The 20,935-nt window shown below is 33.5% G+C and overlaps 2 pseudogenes; both read left to right on the plus strand.

Moving 5' to 3' along the window:
• The first annotated feature begins 11,407 nt into the window (after window positions 1-11,407).
• LOC143566152 (ATPase GET3A-like) lies at window positions 11,408-13,488 on the plus strand (annotated as a pseudogene).
• A 2,626-nt stretch (window positions 13,489-16,114) lies between these two features.
• On the plus strand, window positions 16,115-18,175 carry LOC143566157 (tyrosine N-monooxygenase-like; annotated as a pseudogene).
• The last annotated feature ends 2,760 nt before the right edge of the window (window positions 18,176-20,935 follow it).

A 20,935-nucleotide genomic window follows, 5' to 3' on the forward strand; every position in this document is an offset into this window, starting at 1 on the left:
GTTAAGGAGAAAAGATAGCGAATTACCCCTGATTCGCTATAGTTAAAAGATAACGAATTGGAAGGTCCAATTCGTTACATAGACTGGTTCGCTATGTATTAATTCGTTATGAGTCCAGTTCGCTAAAAGATCTAATTCGTTAAGAGGACTGGTTCGTTATAAGAGTTCAATTCGTCATAAGGTTCAACTCGTTAACCAGACCAAACGAATAAGGTCTGATTCATTATAAAGTAATGAATGGGTTCATTCGCTATGAACCCCAATTGTTAAAGGACTGGGACGAACTAGAAGTTTAACATAATGACAGAATGGTCCCTGAACTTAGAAAAAGAATGAATTAATTACAATTAAGCCCTTGAACTTTTGAGTTAGCGAATTAAATAATGATTTAAAATCCTAATGGAAAATGTGTTACGACAGTTAATAGAAATAAAATTTTTCCAAGCTGACATGGCAGCTCGACCCCAGCCAGGGGCTCTGCCCCTTGGACCCTGCTAGGGGCTGCCGCCCCTAGACCCCGCTGCCAGGGGCGCTGCTCCCCGGACCCCCGTTCGTTGTGGGTCATAAGTAGACTAGAAAGACGTTATAGATAGTGATAGATAATTGATACGTGTAATTATTATACAGTTAGCCGCGCCCAACTGAAGAAAGGAATAACAATTAACGGTGAACGTAACCGACTTCAGGTGAGTTTCTAGCCCCATTCCTTGTTATGTTTTCGGGGTTGTGTGCATACTCGATGTGATTAGTTAATACACTTATCCTAAGTGATAAGTGTGTGCCATATATGTATTATGTGAAATGTGTGAATGATTTCTTGTTGATACATGAACGATCTTTGGAATTGCATGTATTGCCAGGAAATGGTTGATGTTATATGTATGTTGTAAGATGAAGAATGAATGATGTATGTATGTGCGAAACTTATGATTATGTATATAGAAAGTATGTTAAGGAGGTATGGAAGAAAGGGTACCGGACCATAATAATATCCGAAGATGGAGGGTACCGGACCCTAATAATATCCGAGGATGAAGGGTACCAGACCCTAATAATATCCGAGGATGAAGGGTACCGGACCCTAATAATATCCGAGGATGGAGGGTACCGGACCCTAATAATATCCGAGGTATGTAGGGCGAATGCTCTTTATAACGTAAGGTTAATTATGATTGTGTATGATGAATGAAGGACGGGTTAAGTATGTAATGCGTACCTCCGGGCACGTATATGTGTATGTAAAGTAAGTTATGTGATTAACTAGAACTCACTTAGCGTAGCTGACTTTTAGTATGCACGCAGGCAAATAGGTTGAAGCAGCTCGCATGACTGAAGACACATGGCATAGAATCGAAGATACTGGCATCTCAAGAAAATGTCATGATGTTTTAAAAGACTATGTTTTATGTTTAAATAAATTTGAATGTTTGTTATGGCAAGATTTGACAGTTTTGTAATATGTTATGGTTGAAGTTATATTCCGCGTAAAGTTTTAATTAACTCTGATATTTAGAACTGTGTTTATGAGTAAATCTAACACCAAATGTAGGGTACCGGTAACGGGGCCTTACATCACCCCATTCACTTTCGGTTTTAAGGTAAATGGCTATCCCGTATTTCTACTAGTAGATAACATGACCAAACACATATGAAAATACATGTCCCTCGAACTTTGAGTAACGGACATAGTTTTAAGCGAAAGAATAAAAACCAAAAACGCACCACAATCGCCCTAGTTGCTTTCAGTCTTCAGGTGAATGGCTATCCTGTATATCTACGAGTAGATGACAGGACCAAACATATACAAGTATATGTCTTTCAAACTTAAGTAACCGACATAGTTTTCAGAGAAAGTGTAAAAATATTTTTGAAAATTTTATTTTATAAAAACACACGCACACTATTTTTGAAATTTTCCCCTAAATTTGTGCAAAAATTTTATCAGGAAAAAAAACTTTTATGTACAAATTTAACCTAAAAAAGACTTAATCATCGAAACGTATAATTTAATAGTACCATATGAAGAAGTGTGATAGTCAGCATGTACTATCATTTCTCATGTACGTACAAGTCATTTTCACATTTTGAAAAACAAAACAAACTATACTTGAAAAACTATACGTGAACATATTTTTGTATTTTTTAAAATTTATGATTAAAAAAAATTTTAAAATCTTTTTGACTAGTCAATCTTTCATACTAAAGTGATACGGTTACCTTTTATCTTCAAGACAACATTTTCCCATTTGTGTGAATCCCCCCCTAAGAATAAGCTTGGTTTTTGAGATTCTGCATCCTTGCGAGTTGAATGCCTGGAACAAACTTTTAATATGCAATGAATTCCCTGATTGGTTCCTACACACTTAGAGAGCAGATTAAAAACGTTCTATCACCCTAAAATCCCGTCCAGGCAACAAATAATCCATTTTATAGTTTAAAAGCTTAAAATTATGGAAATTTGCCCTGTCATGTGCCTGGAACAACCCATTTAATAAACATTGAAATTGTGGTTGTTCCTACACGCTTAGCGGGATCAGTTGGACATAGGAACCCAAGTCATAAATGTCTTGGGGTTCCCTTGATCGTCAACATATGTGACCTCTTGCCAACTCATATATTTCCCATCTTTAACAGAAACATTTGTTATTACAGGTTCTGTTTGTTGAGTTTTAAGTTTCCAAGTCTGTTTTGGTTTACTGAAATTGGAAACAATAGACTTTGGAGTTGAACAATTAGAATTCGAATTCTTAGAACTTTCAACACACTTTGATTTCTGAAAATTTATTTTTCTTTTAACAGTTCAAATTCATTTGAGTGTAAACCTGTCATATTAAATTTGAATCCTTGAGCATCTTTGACCAGTTGTACAGATACTTGTGGTTTTGTAAAATAGGTATTTTGTTTAACCACTGGATTCAGTTGAAACTTGTTACCTTTCACATGAGGAGTTTGTCTAGTAACAGGACGGTAGTGACACTCCTTTGCCAAATGCCCGCCGTTTCGTAGACAAAACACACCTTCATCCTTCTTCTAACGTCAACGAAAACACTTGCCTCATGTTGAGAAGGACGTGAAGTTAAAATTGACATGAGTTTCTTCTTAGGAAAGGTTTTTCCATTCTTCTTGTCCCTTGGTGTAGCCTTCTGATTTTGCTTGTAATACGGAACATATAGACGATGAACACAATTTCTGGCTATATGTCCCGGTGTGCCATAGTGGTAACATGTTTGCCTCTTAATATAAATAGCACCCAATGATTTATCAGCACATGGAGATCCAGAGAACCTATGAGGACGAGACTGTCCTTGTTGTACTGATTTCTTATGTGCCTTCCCTTCGTTGTCATGACTCTGTGTATTATTATTAGTACAATTTTGTGTTGTGGTGTCATCTGAGTTTGATGACACATTAGAATAAGATTCCTTTTCACTAGCCTGAACCCCTTCACTATCAGAGGCAACAATATTTACTATATTTGCACATGAAGTAGAAGCATCAAAATTGTTCACACATTTAAAAACAGGTTTAATTACCTCTACGGATCCTGATCCAACAATTTTAGATTGAACCTGTTTACCATATACCATGTTCTCCCTAGCCTCTTCCTCTTCAGTCACAGGCATACTAGTATAGTTATGATTATAAGGAGGAGACACCTTTTCATATCCTAACCCCTCAACTTTCTGAGTTTTATACTTTAGTTGATGCTTAATTATGTTCTCAACTACCTCACTAGATACATCAAATTTCTTAAAATTGAAATCGGCATTTTCAAATTTAGCATTTAATTTGTCAAGTTCTTCCTTAGATGTATCTAGTTCGCAGTTAATTCAGCAATACACTTCTTAGCATCTAAGTGGTGACAACATTTTACACTAAAATGTTTTTGAAGTTGACGTATGTCCTTATGTTGTGCATCTACTTTTTCCTTAAATATTTTTCTCATTTTTCGTCAGAACATAGTTTTCACTTTTAACTCTTTCAATTTCTCTAATCAAGTTTCTATTGTGAGATTTATATAAATCTATCTTACTAACACAAGATTGAGAACATAATTAAGAGCTTAACTCGGATGAGCTAGGAGAATATAACTTACTTAACTGGTCCATTTCAATTAGCAATGGCCCAATGTACCTAGGCCCAATAACAGAAAAACCAATAGTTTATAGCCAAGTAGCCGAGAACCATAAGCTGAGCTGAGAACTTTGTAATCTGCCCGAGAACCCTTGAACAGTAACCGAGAACACTCTGCTTTGATCGAGAACCCAGATTTTGAACCATGAACCTGAGCGAGAACTTGGAAAGTTTACCGAGAACCCTGAAAGTCAACTGAGAACACTTGACTTTGACCGAGAACTCTTGACTTTGACCGAGAACTCTTGAATTTGATTGAGAACTCTTTACTTTGACCGAGAACTCAGAATGTTGGCCGAAAATAGATGAAATCCACCGAGAACCTAGAGTTTTTGGCCGAAAACCCTTAAATGATCCCGAAAACAGTTAAGAATGCCCGCGAACAATCAAACAAGGCATATATCTCCCAAGATCTTGACCGAGAATTCCAAATCTTGACCGAGAACTCGAAGTATTGACCGAGAACTCAATGTTCTAACCGAGAACCAAACAAAATCACCTGAGAACCTGTAAATCAAGTAGAGAACACCTTTGTTGACTTGATCAATTAGGAAACAAATCAAATCCCGAAATTCAGGGATTTGAATTAATTTCAAAAATTAAATCAGTTATATTCCCAAAATAATTTTCTCCCAAAAACACCAAAATTAAACTCTTTCCTCCAATAATCAAATCAACACACCAAAAATCTTGAATCTTCCGATGAACACGAAGAACAATTCACCAAAATTCCAGAAAATCTTGAATCGTTGATATCACAACCGAGCCTAGAATAGGTCTAAAAGCTCTGATACCACTTGTAAGTCCCGAATCCGGATCACTACAGTATGATATCAACCCAGACACGATGTAGTGCCGAATCCTAACACCGTGGTGATTCAAGAACGAGATAGAAGAACATTATAAATATAATGAACACGAAGTAATATAGTTTCAATGCATACGATTCTATTATCAAATAAATCGTCAGATACACAAACCAATTCACGAAGAATATTATGCTCTCTAGAATATGGTGCTATGAAAGTGTGTGAGAGATCTTATGTTTCTCTCTCCTAACATGCTTTATATAGTTAGCATTTACAAGAGGCCCAATGACCAAGCCCAACTAAGCCCAAATAGAAATCAACATGATTTCTGTATTGCTAACCCATGCCAACCAAAATCCCTGTGGACTTATGTATTTACATGCTCCAAGTCGTAAATTCCATCTTGTATAATACTTCGGCTCTTCTAGATCATTTCTCTTTTGTCGTGATCATGTCGTGGTATTTTGATATGCGTCAGTCTAACCAAATCGTGACCCAACAACAAAAAGTTTGGGCCGAAGGCGATTTTTTTTAGCCTTAAGTAAAAGGAGTATTTTGTTGGGTTTAAACAATTTAATTTTTATATGGGTTTACTTGGTTACAATTTGGGTTGTGTAAAAAACTTTTTAATAAAAATAGGATTAAACATGTTTCAGATGAGACTAGAACCCATAACATTTTCCTTGGGAGTAATACCCCTTTAACACTAGACCAAGCTAGTGGTTATGTAATTGAATTTAAACATTAAATATACATATTATTTTTAATAAAATAAATATAAACTTTTTAAAAAAAAAAAATCCGGGCCTAGCGAGGTGTCGGGCTTGTGGCCGTCGATCACCCTGCCACCCCCAAGGGCCGACCCTTACCAAATGTATGAATTTTCATTTTTAAGTTTAAATGTTAAGTAATCTACAAGAATTTAATAACCAGTCTGAATCGATCAGTGGTAGTAATTGTAATTAACAAAACCATTTAGGCCAAAATTCATTTTCTTTAGTCAACTTGTTTTCCGAATTTGAAATTTCATGCCCAATTGGTAAAATCCGAATCAAATTTTCAGTTTTTGATTTGGTTTAAGACTAACATCCATCCAAACCGACACATGCACACCCCTAGTAACTGTTTGCGATACCTGCGAAAGGCTTTTGATCATTTCGTCTGTATAATACTGAAGATCTGTATCTTGCAGAGACAATAAAATCTGAAGCAATGTTTTCTTCCCATTTTGTTATTATTATTATTATTATTATTATCATCATCATTATCATTCAAACCACCCGCTCTAAATTCATTAATCCGTGCCTGCACAAAGTCATCCCGTCTCTTATGGACCCAACAAATTTTCTCTCATATTTTCAGCGAAAATCCACCTGCTCTGTGTCCGCAATGACGTCGCCAAACCTCTTCCCCTCTTCCTCCAAATTATATATTATATTGTTCCCCAACAGGGGAACCAACTTTTAGGTAAATCATGATTCAATCTTAGCCCTTAAAGCCCTCTAAAAACCTTCTAGAAGGAGCAGTTTAGTTTAGAGAAGTTCCATCATCTCTTTCATACGCTCCAGACGGTTTCTATTCCTCCCCCATGCCTATGGTGGGTTTAATTACCTCTTTCATGTCCCATGTAGTTCTGTTTTCTTATTTCCTTCTTATCGATAAGATGGTGAAAGAGAGTAGAGGAACATCGCAAGCGTTTACTTTCCCCTGGTTTCTATCGAAACCCTGACCATTTAACATTTTGATTTGTTTTTGGATTTAGTTTCACTTGGGTGTGTATCCGTGGGAGTCTATTTTGTGGTCAATTATAACGCCCCACAAGTTTGTGCAGGATTTTAATTATATGAGAGTTATAGAGGACAACTTTGCTTATATATGATATGGATACAACACATGGGTCATCTAATTCTTGAAGACAAACCTAATCCTTCATCTCAATTGGTAATCACCACTACACATGTTAATAATTCAAGTGTCTTAATTTTATCATAGACTTGTAAACTTTAATTTACTTTATGCATTCTTGAATCTTGATCAATGCTTCATCCCTATAACAACCACCATCAAATTAAAGTTGTAAACTTAAATTTGATTTATGCGAATCTTGGCTATGGTGAATGCAGGTGAGTACGTCTACGGTGAAGGTAACACATGTGGTACAATGCATCAACTTTAATTCTATACCTATCACACTTGACTTCAAAGAATATCATAGCATTTGGTCAGTTGGCAATTGTATTCTCATTTGGTCTTTTATTTTAAAACTGCACTAAAAAGCAGGAAAGCAAGATCATAGTTGTGTTGAACAGGTGGATGTATGGATTAGCTTCTAAACCAATTATATTATCTTCATCAATTTAATCATAAATTGCATATTTGTTGGTGCTTTGATTTTTTTTCATCTTCATAATGAGTTTTGACTGCTTATGTAGTTAATTTAGAGGTGGTCCAATATCAGTTGGTTGTTAAGTAAGGCTGGGTTTACTGAGTGCAGAAGGCTACTTTATAACCTCTAATTCTGAAGTAATCCAAATGTTTCAAGGTAACAATTTTGTTAGCGGCTATTAAATTTTAGACTAAATTATCTTAGTTTATAATATATTTTATTTATCATGTTAGTATTTAACATCTCTATGTGTAAATACTAAATTGGTGGGATTTTATGTCTATTCAGGCAGCACAGTACAATTAGCTCTTTAGCTCATTATGCACCTATTCATACAAAAGTGACCAGTGGGAGGAAAAGTATACACATTTTATATAACCGGTGATGGGCAATCCCTTATCGGTTTTGATTCTGCACATGTTGACTAGCCGAAACTTGGACGAACCGGTAAATGTTGGGTCAAGACCTCGGTTCCAGTTTTGCTGATGTTCTTGGTTTCAAATTGGTTCGGACATATACCTTGCACAAACCTACAAATGTATCTCTACTTCTTTGAACCTTTTCAATTAGTTTATATTTGACTTTTATAAAGTCAACCCATTTACTATTTTTCTTAAATGGCAAGAGGTCTAGGAAAACAATGGTTAAGAGTCTCATGTAACACTTTATAGTACGTGTCCTTTTTGCAAGCTTTTGATTGATTTTGTTTATACTTTTAAAGATAGTTTTGTCATATATTATTATGTTAAATTTCCGGCCACCGGATAATTTTGTGACAGAAAGAGAAGAATAAGCAAGAAGTAACTTGAGAAAGTCTTTGAAGTTTATTAACAAATACTGTTATCTTTTAGAATACAAAGGAAAAACAAAGATGGTTATGGCATTATGACATTAAGCAACCACTGTCCACCGGACGGGTATAAAACTAGTTATTATTATTTTTTTACCATAATACCTCTTCCCACTAGGGATGAGCTTTTTTTCCCCGAATACCGAAACCGTACTGGCCGATCATAAGCGGTACCGGTATCGACATTCCCTTTTCATAAATTTGGTATTGATTAAAAGCAGTATCGGTATCTGTATTTTACGGTAAGAATCGGTATTGGTACCGAATTTATATGAGATAAATCTATATATTTTTTAGGGGATCCTATTTCAACTTTTAAAAATATCACTAATAATTATGTTTAGTTTTAAGAAATCTATATTGCATTCATAATCAGTTTTGTTTATCAATTTAATTTTCCTTTTATTCCATGAAAACCTACTAATCAAACCATCATCCTCATTCAAAATTTCAGAAGATCTTCTCCATGAAAGAACAATATGACGTTAGTGATATGAAACTATGAATTACTTAACACCAATTACTAGCAAGTCATAATTTTTTAGTGTGTCATTCAAACTGAATATTGTGTCTTCATAATTGATACAAAATATTGTTATCGTGTAGACCAGGTTACAAGGTTATGGTTTAGTAAGTATTTTATTAAAAAAAATTTGTCACTTTGTAATTTCCAGCTATTTTATCACAATCGGCCTAAAATGTTCGGTATATATATATATATATATAATTTCCAGCTATTTTATCACAATCGGCCTAAAATGTTCGGTATATATATATATATATATAATAATAATAACTAGAAGAGTGCCCACGCAATGCAGCAGGAAACATGTAAAAAATTATATATATATACTTTAGTAATCATGTAAAAAAATTATAGGTGTTCATAAGTTCGTTTGAAAGTGTGAGACTGTTCATCAGTTTGGTTTCACGGTTGAAACCGGAGCTCATCGTGCATATTAAAATGCTAATTATTTACTCATTTAGTATTAGATATATTTTATAATATTTATTAGATATAGTTAAATAATTTTTTATTTAATACAAGTAAACTCGTCTTTACAACATTAATTTAGCCAAATTTACAGTATGAATTTTTTGTAATCTTTGTTCTTGTTATGATTTCGCATTCTATTATTCTAATAAGGTTTATCAGTTATGTCACCAAAGTTGTTTTCGTTCATATTCCGATTCTCTTAAGTAACGTATTAGTTGGTGTTTAATATGATATGAAAGTATGGGCAGATTAATAATTCTTATTTTAAACTCAATTTATTATCAAAGTACATACTATATCGGAAACCTATTATTGGTAATGGTTTGGCTTAGTTGGGTATTAATTTCAAAATTGTAAATATTTTTAAAAGATTTCAAATGCACGTGAAATTTAATGAAATATTGACATTTTTGCCCCTTGAATGTTGTCATATTGCATTAAATGTTGTAAGTTAGTTAATCCAAGCGTCTTAATTTACCCTTAAGTGATGTATTATATCTAGTATAGATTTGAAGTTATTTCCTTATATTCAACTAAAATCCTTTTTTTGTGCCGTGACAAAAACTTGATGTGTATCTAATGAATGCTCTTTCTATGAAACTCACAACTAAGCTTTAAATTTATAAAACGAAAACTCTTAATGAATCCATACAAACCGGCAAGTGTACCGATTAAAAGTAGTATAGACCTAAGAAGTCCGAGCATCGAACAAAAGGACACGTGAGAACGCCTATTATCACTAAACCCTAGACAAGACCTTTATAAGAATAATAGTTTTTTAATAATTAAACTAATTGACCTAAATTACTTTGACTAAATCAATTAACTAGACCTAACGAGACTAACTGAAACACTACGACTGCTTAACGACTGTGACTAACAATGGAGAAAACGTCTACCTAGGTAAGAATCAAATTGACGGTCTAACAAGCTAATGGATTGAATGATCTCACGACACCGGTATATAAAGATGACACAACTAAGATTCGCTCAAGAAAGCTAGATCACCTCTTGGTCTCACTAACAAATCCTAACTTACACTTAATTGATTTTATGAACAAACCGGGAAACGAATGCTAAGGTGTTCTAATTCCGAATCTACTCTCGGACTCACCGACGAACGACCCTAATGGAAACGAATACTACGTAACCAAGGATAGAGGAACAATTTGGTTTAACTCAAACTAAACCAACTAATCGTTCACGAACCCAAACCCGACAAGAACCGAACCCGCTCTCGCGCAATCCTAATCCTAACAAGTATAAGCAATGAGCCGACTCTACTTCCTATCACCTCTCGGTCTCTAAGAAGGTGCTTAACCCGCTGAATTCAATCAACTAACAATCTCAATAAAACCCTACGGTTGATCCTACCACAAACAAACTCTAAACACATAGTAAAGGCTTGAACATACAACTATCAATCAAAACCAATTCAAATAATCGAAGTATGAGATTTTGAGATAAAACCAATAAAATCACAGCCACTAAGCACAACCTAATTCATCATTAAACCAAACTTTCAATAGCAATTCAAGTCATATTGATCAAACAATCCAATAAACTCATCAAAACCTAACAATAATCATCAAACCTAGGTAGAATAAAGTAGTTTAGCCAATCATAATCAATGAACAGTAGATAAAATAGATATAAATGATAAACATGTTCATATAAATCTGATTACAAAAGGTTTGAATGATTAAAAACTAAAAACGAACTCACAAACGTTAAAATAGTCAAAACTGACAACCGAAGGATAAAAGATAGAACCTTAAGCTTTTACTCCTTGGTTTCTCCTCTAGAGTAGGTGTGGTGGCTGATGGAACGCATTGATAAGTTATTCTATTTGTATTCAATTCAGTCTTCTGGTATGATTAAGTGCCATCCGTATGTTTTTGGCATTGTATTTATGATGCAGTTTTTCAAGCGATCAGTGGCTCTCAAGAAACTCATGATAATCAAAGACGATAAATTGTTTTTGAGCCATTTGAGTAACGCCTTGGATTCCGTATGATTTTATTTTTTATTTTTAATTTTCTTTTTGGTTGTTAATACATTATTATTTCTGTGAATAGCCCAGAAGGAATAGAGTATATCTGTTCTGACTTAGAACTTGAACATACAAATGTAAGATTACTGTTGTATGTAATTTGTTTCATTTGAGCCATTTCCAATTTTTATCATATTTTGTCACTTCTATTACTGACTTGTCTATATTTTCAAGAAAAATGCAGGCCGAAAAGCAAGGATATTTCACGCGGTAATAAAAATGTAGTTTTTTTTACTATAGTATTGACATAACATGAAATAGTTGTATGTTTAATATATGTAACATACGAAGTAGTATGTCTAGGATACTTTACTCTCGTAATAAAAAGGTAGTCTTCTCTTTACTGATTGTTGGTATGACTGTTTATAAATTGGTTTAGCCAGTAGGCTTTGTAAGTGAACTGCACGAGGCATGTTTGTGTTCGTTCGTTTAACTTTAATCGAAAAACGATCATAACGAGCAATTAAAGGAACTTTGTTTTCTTGTTCATGTTCATTTGCTAAGAAAATGAACTTGTTCGTGCTCGCTTATGTTCATTCGTGAATATTGAAAACGAATAGTTCACGAACGTAAGCGAACATAACTTACCAGAAACCAATTGAAAGTCAACTTGAATCAGGCTATTGGGCCTAAAAAATTAATAAAACTTGACTAAACTATTTAATATACCTTATGAATTTCATATAACTAGACTAAACTGTAATGAGCCTAAAAGATCAAATGAATGTATAAACGAGTGAACTTAAACAAATGTAAACTAACAAACACAAATGCAGCAAATGAATATAAATGAACCTTCGGGAACAGAAATGAGCAAATGAGGGATGTGTTCATTTTCGTTATCAAGTCCTACATGTTTTTGTAATTCAATAAAACCATGAATAACACAACTAAGAAACTTCTTCAATGTGGCTTCATCTGAAGCTTAATTAGAAGCTTTATGTTATGACTTTTGTCAAATGTTAATGTGTTAATGATTTCTCATTATCCACTGAGTGTGTGCTTTATTGTGTATAAGTTTGCCACTTTATACCCTTCAAACTTTGGAATTGATGTCAATCAATGTTAATTACGATTTTTAAATGTTTTAATTTTTAAAATATAGAAATCTAACTTTCTCTGTGTACTTTTAATGTCTACTTTCGACTTTTGAATTCCATTTATATATATTGTTTTGACATATGCATTTGGTTTTCATTTCAATTTTGTTGATGACTTGCATAAAATATTGCAAATAGGAGAACATTGGGAAAAGAAATCTAGAATTTAGTAAAACAACTAGCATTTGTATTGCTTATAGAATTTACAAGTAAAATGTAGGCAGTATATAATAATTTTCTCAGGATCAAAGGTATTCAAGGATTTAAGTTTTACTTTTTTTTATTAAAACCTGACATAAGGTTAGTACAACTGATGGATTACTCTGTAATGCTTTTTGATACTGCTCCCACCAGACACTTCGGTTGTTACAATTCCCATTAATGCTTTAAAAAGGTCTTACCAAAATGCTGAAGGAGTAAATTTAAAAGGTCTATCCAGATCAAAGGTATTCAGGTATTTTCTTTTTGTTCATGTTGATATATGTTTTAACTTGTGACAACATATTGTATGAGTTGACTTGTTTTTGTCATGTTAATGACCGATGGGACGTTTGTTTGGTTTTGAGAAGAGTTTGGCGAGGATGCAATACATGGAAGGTTTGCGGGCATGAAAGATGTGATTGAACAAGTCAACAAGCAGTCCAAAGATCCGGTAACGGCTTTGAGTTTCTTTTCTGTTACATTTTAAAATACGAAGCTTTAGCTTTTCATTTTTTTGTTTAACAGAAATATAAGACTTTTATATGCACATGCATCACGGAATTCTTGTCGTTATATGTGACGAGAGATTGTACAACAACTCACTAAATTGGAGATAGATATACATAATTTTACGATCAACCAAGGGCTTTTTGATGACGAAGGTTTATATAAATGCAGTATTTTTTTTTTATTTTATTTCGAGTATATAAAATAGTACATGTGTTCTTTTACCCACCCATTTGTAAATCTTAATATTTTTTCATTAAAAAAGTTTTCAAAATTTATATTTAGGTGTTGATTCCAAGTTGCTCAAATCTAGAATGAAACTGCAACAAAGTACCTAGATATGTTTTACATGTTATATGATGATTTCAATATAACACGCCCTATATGTTTGTGTGTGTGTGTGTGTTATCTAAGTGTTTCGTACACTGCAGGTATTGTGAATGGTGGTTAGCATATTAGGTGGCTAGCAGCGTTGGTGCTGCAGCCAAGGAAGAGCTTCAGTTGCACTTGTATGGTTTTGATTATTATATATTTATGTTAACCAACTTAACTTATATATTTATTTGTAACAACAATCTCAACTTTGATTCCATTTTTTTTTAATTTTAGGTGCGTGAAAGGAAAAAACCTACTTGTAATATCTTCAAACAACAGGTTTTTTTTTTATTATTATGTTGGCATATGTTGTTGTACTGCAACTGAATTAAACTTAAACTGGTGACTGAATTATGCTTTTAATCCATTGGAATAAAGACTATAGTTTGTTAGTATTGAGCCCACGGGCCAAGTTATCCGTATGACTGATTCATTATTATTGAATGTGGTGTTTTACAATATATAGATATTGAAACGAAACCATAGATACCTAACTTGGCCCGTGGGCTCAATGCTAACAAACAATAGTCTATATTCTAATATATTTTACTCTCGCATAGGGCACCAGTTTTACCAAATGGGCAAAATGTAAGCTTAATCTAATTTAAATAGTGCTTGATAAAGGTAAGCTTGATCTGCTCTCATATAATGCACCAGTTTTACCAAATGGGTAAAATGAAATTAATGAGACAAGAAAAGTGCATGTCAGTGTTTATTTTATACTGATGAAGGTAACCTTGATCTAATTTAAATTTTGTTTGTTCACATAGAATGACAAGGATGTGAAAGTGATCGCCACATGTATACATGTCCGGTGTGCGGCCCATGTTGAGAGTGTTTATAATTTGAAAGTTTAGTTATAAAATTATTGGTTTATTGTTGGGATTTTTGTTGAATGAACGTAGCAGTTGGTCGGATATGTCAAGATGACTCTCGAGAAAAAAATCATGGATTTGTGAAAAAATAAGTTATGACGCAAGTTCATGTTCTTTAATTGTTGTTTGTATGCAAGTTGGAGTCAGGGTTCGGTTTTGACTTTTTATATGAAGACATATCGCTGGTGTTTACTTGTGCCGCTGCTTTAAACCCCTATTGGAATGTTAATGGGGTTGAGACATTGATCGAGGAAATACATGACAACATGGGTATGCACGCGAAGGATAAGTTTAACAAAGCTTTCAAGAACTTTATGATCATTTTATGATTCAAAACAATGAAAGTAATATGATGTTTCAGATACAAGTGTAGCTTGGTCATTATTGTTAATTGTTATGATGCATATTGACATTTTAAGGTTTGGTAAGAGGTGAATATTAGTTCTCCATCGTTGATTGAGATTTTCAAAACTCCAAAAGTTTATGCTTCGTGCTTCAAAAACTTTTCTTACATCACGTTGATAAATTAAATTATGCATTTATGCATGACTTCTGGTATATCATGGCCACCATTCCATGCTTCATACTTAAAAACATTCCTTAAAATTGGTGTCGAGCTCGATTCTCTTTAACTTATGACAGCTCGTGATCGGATCGTTTTGAACTTTTTTCCTAAAGCTTAAGCTCGTCTCATGAGTTGTATTTTTAAGCTCGAGCTCAGGTCGGGCTAGGCTTGTATTTTAATTTTAGTTAAATAATGACGTTTTTATATATTTTGAGAAGAACCTTAATCGAGTTTAAGGTCGGCTCAAGCTTGCATAGTACCTTAAACAAGCTAAAAACCCGTCAAGGCTTGACAAGACTAAACGAACTTCCCAAAAAATGACTTCACTATTGAATTTGTTTTGTGAAAAAAACAAAGCATGTTTAGCGACGTATGTAGTTAGTAGTAGCAACTTAGGTTACGATGATTTATGGTAGTGCTAAAACTTTGATTTGCACTTCGGTACCAATAGCCAACCTCTCACTCACAAAAGCAATAGCACTATTTTAACACGAGGAAATCTACATGGAGTGTACAAATAACCGGCGTTGGATTTTGATTTCAGTTAGCTTGCAATTTAATTAATACGTTAACTAATATTTGATTTTATACTTCGAATGTCAACTTCATGTCGTTCATTTTCCACTTTTAAATATGATTTCTTTCTGTGTTAATTAATATGTTACTTGTGCGCCGACACGTCGCACTGATTTTTCCACTAACTTACAACATATATACCAAATGCTTCATCGAAATACCAACAGTTTTTCGAAAAACCAGCCACTTACCTACCAAATTTTCGTTGCGCTCCCGCCGCAACGCGCGGGATCTTCTACTAGTATGTACTTGATGTAGTTATTAAATAACAATAATTATTATTAAATAAAAGACAATAAACCTTGTGCATCTCCTAAGGACGGAAGAGTAATTTTACAAAAGGTGAAGTCTAATCAAGTTGCACCATACACTTTATGAACGGATCGAGAGATTTACAAATTACTTTTTTTCCAAATTATGAAATGCCCTTTTTGTCCTTGTCATGCAATTATTAAATTACACTGGTGCCTAACACTCATTCTTTATATATAATATAGATATAGATATAGATGAGATATATAGATAAGTTATAATTTATAATTTATGTACTAATAAATGGATATACTAATACATGTAATGAATATGATTAGATGTAATAAAATTCTTATGTACTTAAAGATAAAATTATTCTTGATTTATAGTCATTCTTTTGGATAATGTTTATCCAAATTTTTATGTATTGCTACTCCAAACTTCTTGGGCTTATTTAAACCCTTCCTTGACATGTCTTTCAATTTACATTCCAACATACTATATCTTCAACATTATTAATAATGTATTTAACCATCATCCTCATTGTCTTCCTACTCTTATCTTTTGGTTGGTTTTTAAAGAACAAATTTTCAAGAAACCAACATCCATTACCACCCGGCCCAACCCCTTTACCGTTTTTCGGATGTGCCATCCAAACACTCCTAAATAAACCAACTTTTAGATGGATCCATAATCTTATGGACCAGTTTGACACCCCAATCCTTTGCGTCCGTCTAGGACCATCAACCCACATCATTGCGGTTTCGTCCCCGAATATTGCATGTGACTTCCTCAAGAAACAAGATGACATATTCATTTCAAGGCCTGATGCCATTTCAGCCTATGTGACAAGTGGTGGATATCTCATTGCTGGCATGTCCCCATTTGGAGATCAATGGAGGAAGATGAGAAGAGTTATAAGTCGGGAGATGCTTTCACCATCAATACAAAAATGGCTCCAACCGAAACGTGACGAAGAAGCGGATCAATTGCTTAGGTACATATGTAGCCAAATAGAGAAACAAGATGCTATCGAAGATGGAGCGTTAATAAACGTGCGTGCGATGAGCCGACACTTCTTTGCAAACCTAACGATGAATATTGTTTGGGAAAAGATTCTTTGGGCGAGGAACGGAAGATGGAGGGCCAGGTGAAGAAGAGACCGATCATGTTGATGCACTCTTTATTATTCTGGAGTATCTTTACGCGTTTAGCATCACTGATTACTTCCCATGGTTAAGAGGGAAGGCTGACTTTGATGGCCATGAAAAGATTGTGAGGAACGCGATCGAAATTGTTCGGAAGTATCAGGACCCCCCTGGTCGATGAACGAATTCAAATGTGGAACAATGGAGGTCGAAAGGAAAAATGTGACATGCTTGATGTTCTTATTACACTTGAAAATCCTAAGCTTACAACCGAGGAGATTAAAGCCCAAATTGTTGTAAGTCTCTTGCATACACATGAAACGCTTGGAGAGTGATAATATTGATAATAATGTTTCGTTAATTAACCTTTACGTAAATTTCAATTATATATGTTTTCATGATTATAAGGGGGTGATTTAAAAAACTTTTTATGAAGTTATCAAATCAAATATTTTTTTCAATAACATTTTTAGTTATTTGTCCCTTCTTAAATACCAAATCAAATTAAGAATATTATTATAATTATCTTTATTTTGAATATTATCAACACTAGTAGTCTAGTACTAGTTAGTAGTAATACTATTAAGGTTATACACACTTAGTCACAGTAAAAATAATTTAACTAATTACATGAATTTTATCTTGGAGTTATGGCACTTGTTAATTTTGTTATTTTAAAAGCTAATAAAGTATCATTGTTTTATACACTTTTAGGAACCAATGATGGCCCTAACTGATAATACGTCTAACGCGATAGAATGGGCAATGGCTGAAATGATCAACGAACCTATGATCCTAAAGAGAGCAGTCGAGGAGTTGGAGCATATAGTAGGTCACCAAAAGCTAGTCGAAGAACAAGACATACCAAAACTCAATTACATAAAAGCATGCATCAAGGAAGCATTTAGGTTGCATCCTTTTCACCTTTTCTTCCACCCCATGTCTCAATAATGGATACTACAGTTGCTGGCTATTTTATACCCAAGGGTAGCCATGTAATCCTAAGTCGATATGGGTTGGGAAGGAATGCAAATGTGTGGGTGGATCCATTGCGATTTAACCCAGATCGACATCTATGCAGTGAAGGAAAACAAGTGGTTCTTTCAGATGATAACCTGAGGTTGATCTCGTTTAGCACTGGGAAACGTGGTTGTCCTGGAATAACATCAGGCACAATCATGGTTACAATGTTATTAGCAAGGATGATCCAGGGATTTACCTGGGAAGCACCGGGTAATAAGCGTTCTATTGAGCTTATTGAAAATCATGACGACATTCACTTGGCTAAACCACTTGTGGCAATTGCTAAGCCCCGGATGCCGCGTTACATGTATCCTTCATATTGACTAGAAGAAGTGCTGGTTATACCAAGTAAACATTCATAAATAAGAGCATTGTTTCATTCTTATGCAAGTTCATCTTCAAATCTTTATGTGTTTGGAGTTTGATAATATTAGTTATTTCTTCTCTTCCTTATTTATAATTTAAATCGTGAAAAAAAGTATTTAGCAAAGTGCTAGCTCATTAAAATCCAAGAACCCAATTCACCCTCCCTCTAGTTTTCTACAGAGTCAATCTATGTTAACATCAAAATTTGTATTCATATTCTTAGCCCTGATTTCCAACGTTGATCAAGGTATTTGTAGGTTATGTTTGCCAGACACATAATACTTATCGGTAACCTTGCGTTACTTTAATCACGAAGATTACATCGTAGCCAACTTTAAACTTTAATGTGTTGTCAATTTGTAACTTCTATCATTTTAATGGTCAATTTTTTTTATAATTCCAAATATGCCATGTAGATTAATATTAAATCTCTGACTACAAAATGTGATCATTCATTCACAATTTGCAATTTAATCCAAATCTTTCAAAGTAAGGCTCAACTTATATGTTTTGGTCTTACAATTTTGATCTTTAAGCAGCTTCGTTGAAATTGGGTAAAAAAACAAAAGTTGAAATAACCATTTTTATACCTTATCACCGCATAAATAAATTTTTAGTCTCTGTCCGAACTTTGGTAAGAAAACAAAAGTTGAACGATGTAATCACATATACCAGAGAATGCAATAATCATTTCTAAAAGATTATGGGTTGGGAATTTGGGTAAGAAAACAAAAGTTGAATGATATTTCCACAAAATGAGTGAAAACCGCCAATCTGACCCATAAAACCCGTTTAGAAATTCGGAACGACCTATGTGTAATTGGTCTAGTTTCGGGTTTGAGATTTCCAGCTAAACGGTTCTCGTTCTAGGTCAGGCCGGGTCGTATACGTTGCACATTCCTATTGATAAAAGCATATGCCACACTAGTAAAATAAGCTAGACCGCATGTTGTAATTGTAATAATAAAGTTTGGTTTTAAGTTGAGAAAGTAAAGCTACAATTATAACCTTTTTAGTTTATTATGTGTATGTTCAAGTAAAGCATTTTCTTGTTGCTTTGTTTGTGATTTTTTTTTAAAAGAGTGTTGATGGGATAATTATTTATCAAAATAGTATTCATTAAAAATATTTACTAAAATGTTGTTCTTGATAAGTTTTTTGTTTCTCACTCATGATGATATTGGATAAAATTAAGATGGACCTATTATGTCCTTTTTTAACATAAAAATATATTTCACCTTATAATATCATATACATTCATAGGTTCATACATTTTCTTCTTTTTTTATTTAATTATTACTTTTTTTATAAAGAAAACTTAAATAATTAATCTGTCTTTTGTCTTAATTTCATGTAATTTTGTAAAATAAAAACTTTTTTTTAAATGTTGTAGCTTGTTTTCTTCTTTTTAAGAACTTACTTTTTTTTAATTGCAATTTCAACTTTCAACTCTTAAAGTAAAACATTTTTTAAAATAGTAGCTTGCTTTTTCAAAATAAAATTACATGTATAACTCATGATTTGATTTATAAATCTTAATATAATCCTTCGTTTTTCTTTTATACAAAATTGTTTTTAATCTTTTTTATCGATTTTAAAATATATTAAAAACATATTTTTTAAATCGATTTTATTTAAAGTAAAAAATGTTTATATTTAATTTTTATTAGGTGTAAAGCCACCAACAAAACGCCAATGAACAATAACTACCCAGTCAATGATATACCACAATCGGCAACCACAATGGCCAACTGCCATCACAACTCCACTGCCATCAAGGGTTTCAATTCAGAACCCAGCAACAATAGATGGTCATCATCACCACAAGCTCATAACAAAACCGATAACTTGTTTTTGATATATATATATATATATATATATATATATATATATATATATATATGTTTTAAAAGATAATAAGTTTATTTATAGGTTTCAATTCAGAACTGTTTTGGACAAAAATCTGCTAAGGATCAAGTATCCAAATCTGTTAAGTGAGGTATAATGCTAACACGGGAATGATGAGTGTATGAGCGTAATTTTGGTGAACACAATGATTTGATCACGAGGGAAAAAGCCCTTAACCAAGATAGTCTTACTTCGGTCAAAACTTATCAAGGTAATCGTTGGTAAAATAACTCTGGTCAAGGATTAATAGGATAATCTTTGGTCAAAGTACTTTAGTCAATGATCAACAAGGTAACCTTTGGTCGATGAGTATGTGGTTATCGTGGTCTCCGGCACAAAAAAACCCTCGGACGGTGAAAACTATCACCGTCGATTATATTGATAAACAAAAAGTGGTTACAAATGTGGTGGAGAATATGATCGAGATTACAAAGTATGCTAGTATGTAGAGAGAGTATTTGTTTCTGCTCTAGTGTGTGTGTAAGTACATGTGTTTCCTAACTGATCATCATCTCAATATATATCAAAGATAATAACTCAATGGAGTTATTAATAATAAATACCATTAACTATTTTTCCTAAAAATCCGCCTTTATCTTGAATATACTTGTAACAGCCACTTTGACCACGTGCTCCATCACTCAGGCTGTGAAATAGGTGGTAGACCAAGCCTTTTAGCCGTTACACTTATTAAATATCAGCCTTCATATAAGATACAACCGTTAATAGCAGCAAATACCGAGGATCCATGATCCTAACATAGCTCTGGAACTCTTCAGAAGGATAATTAATCCAGACACGTCAATATCT

The sequence above is a fragment of the Bidens hawaiensis genome, unplaced genomic scaffold (genome assembly GCF_021521415.1).
Source record: "Bidens hawaiensis isolate Kalapana, Puna unplaced genomic scaffold, B.hawaiensis_p1.1 tig00022703_1, whole genome shotgun sequence".
In the NCBI taxonomy this organism is placed as follows: Eukaryota; Viridiplantae; Streptophyta; class Magnoliopsida; order Asterales; family Asteraceae; genus Bidens; species Bidens hawaiensis.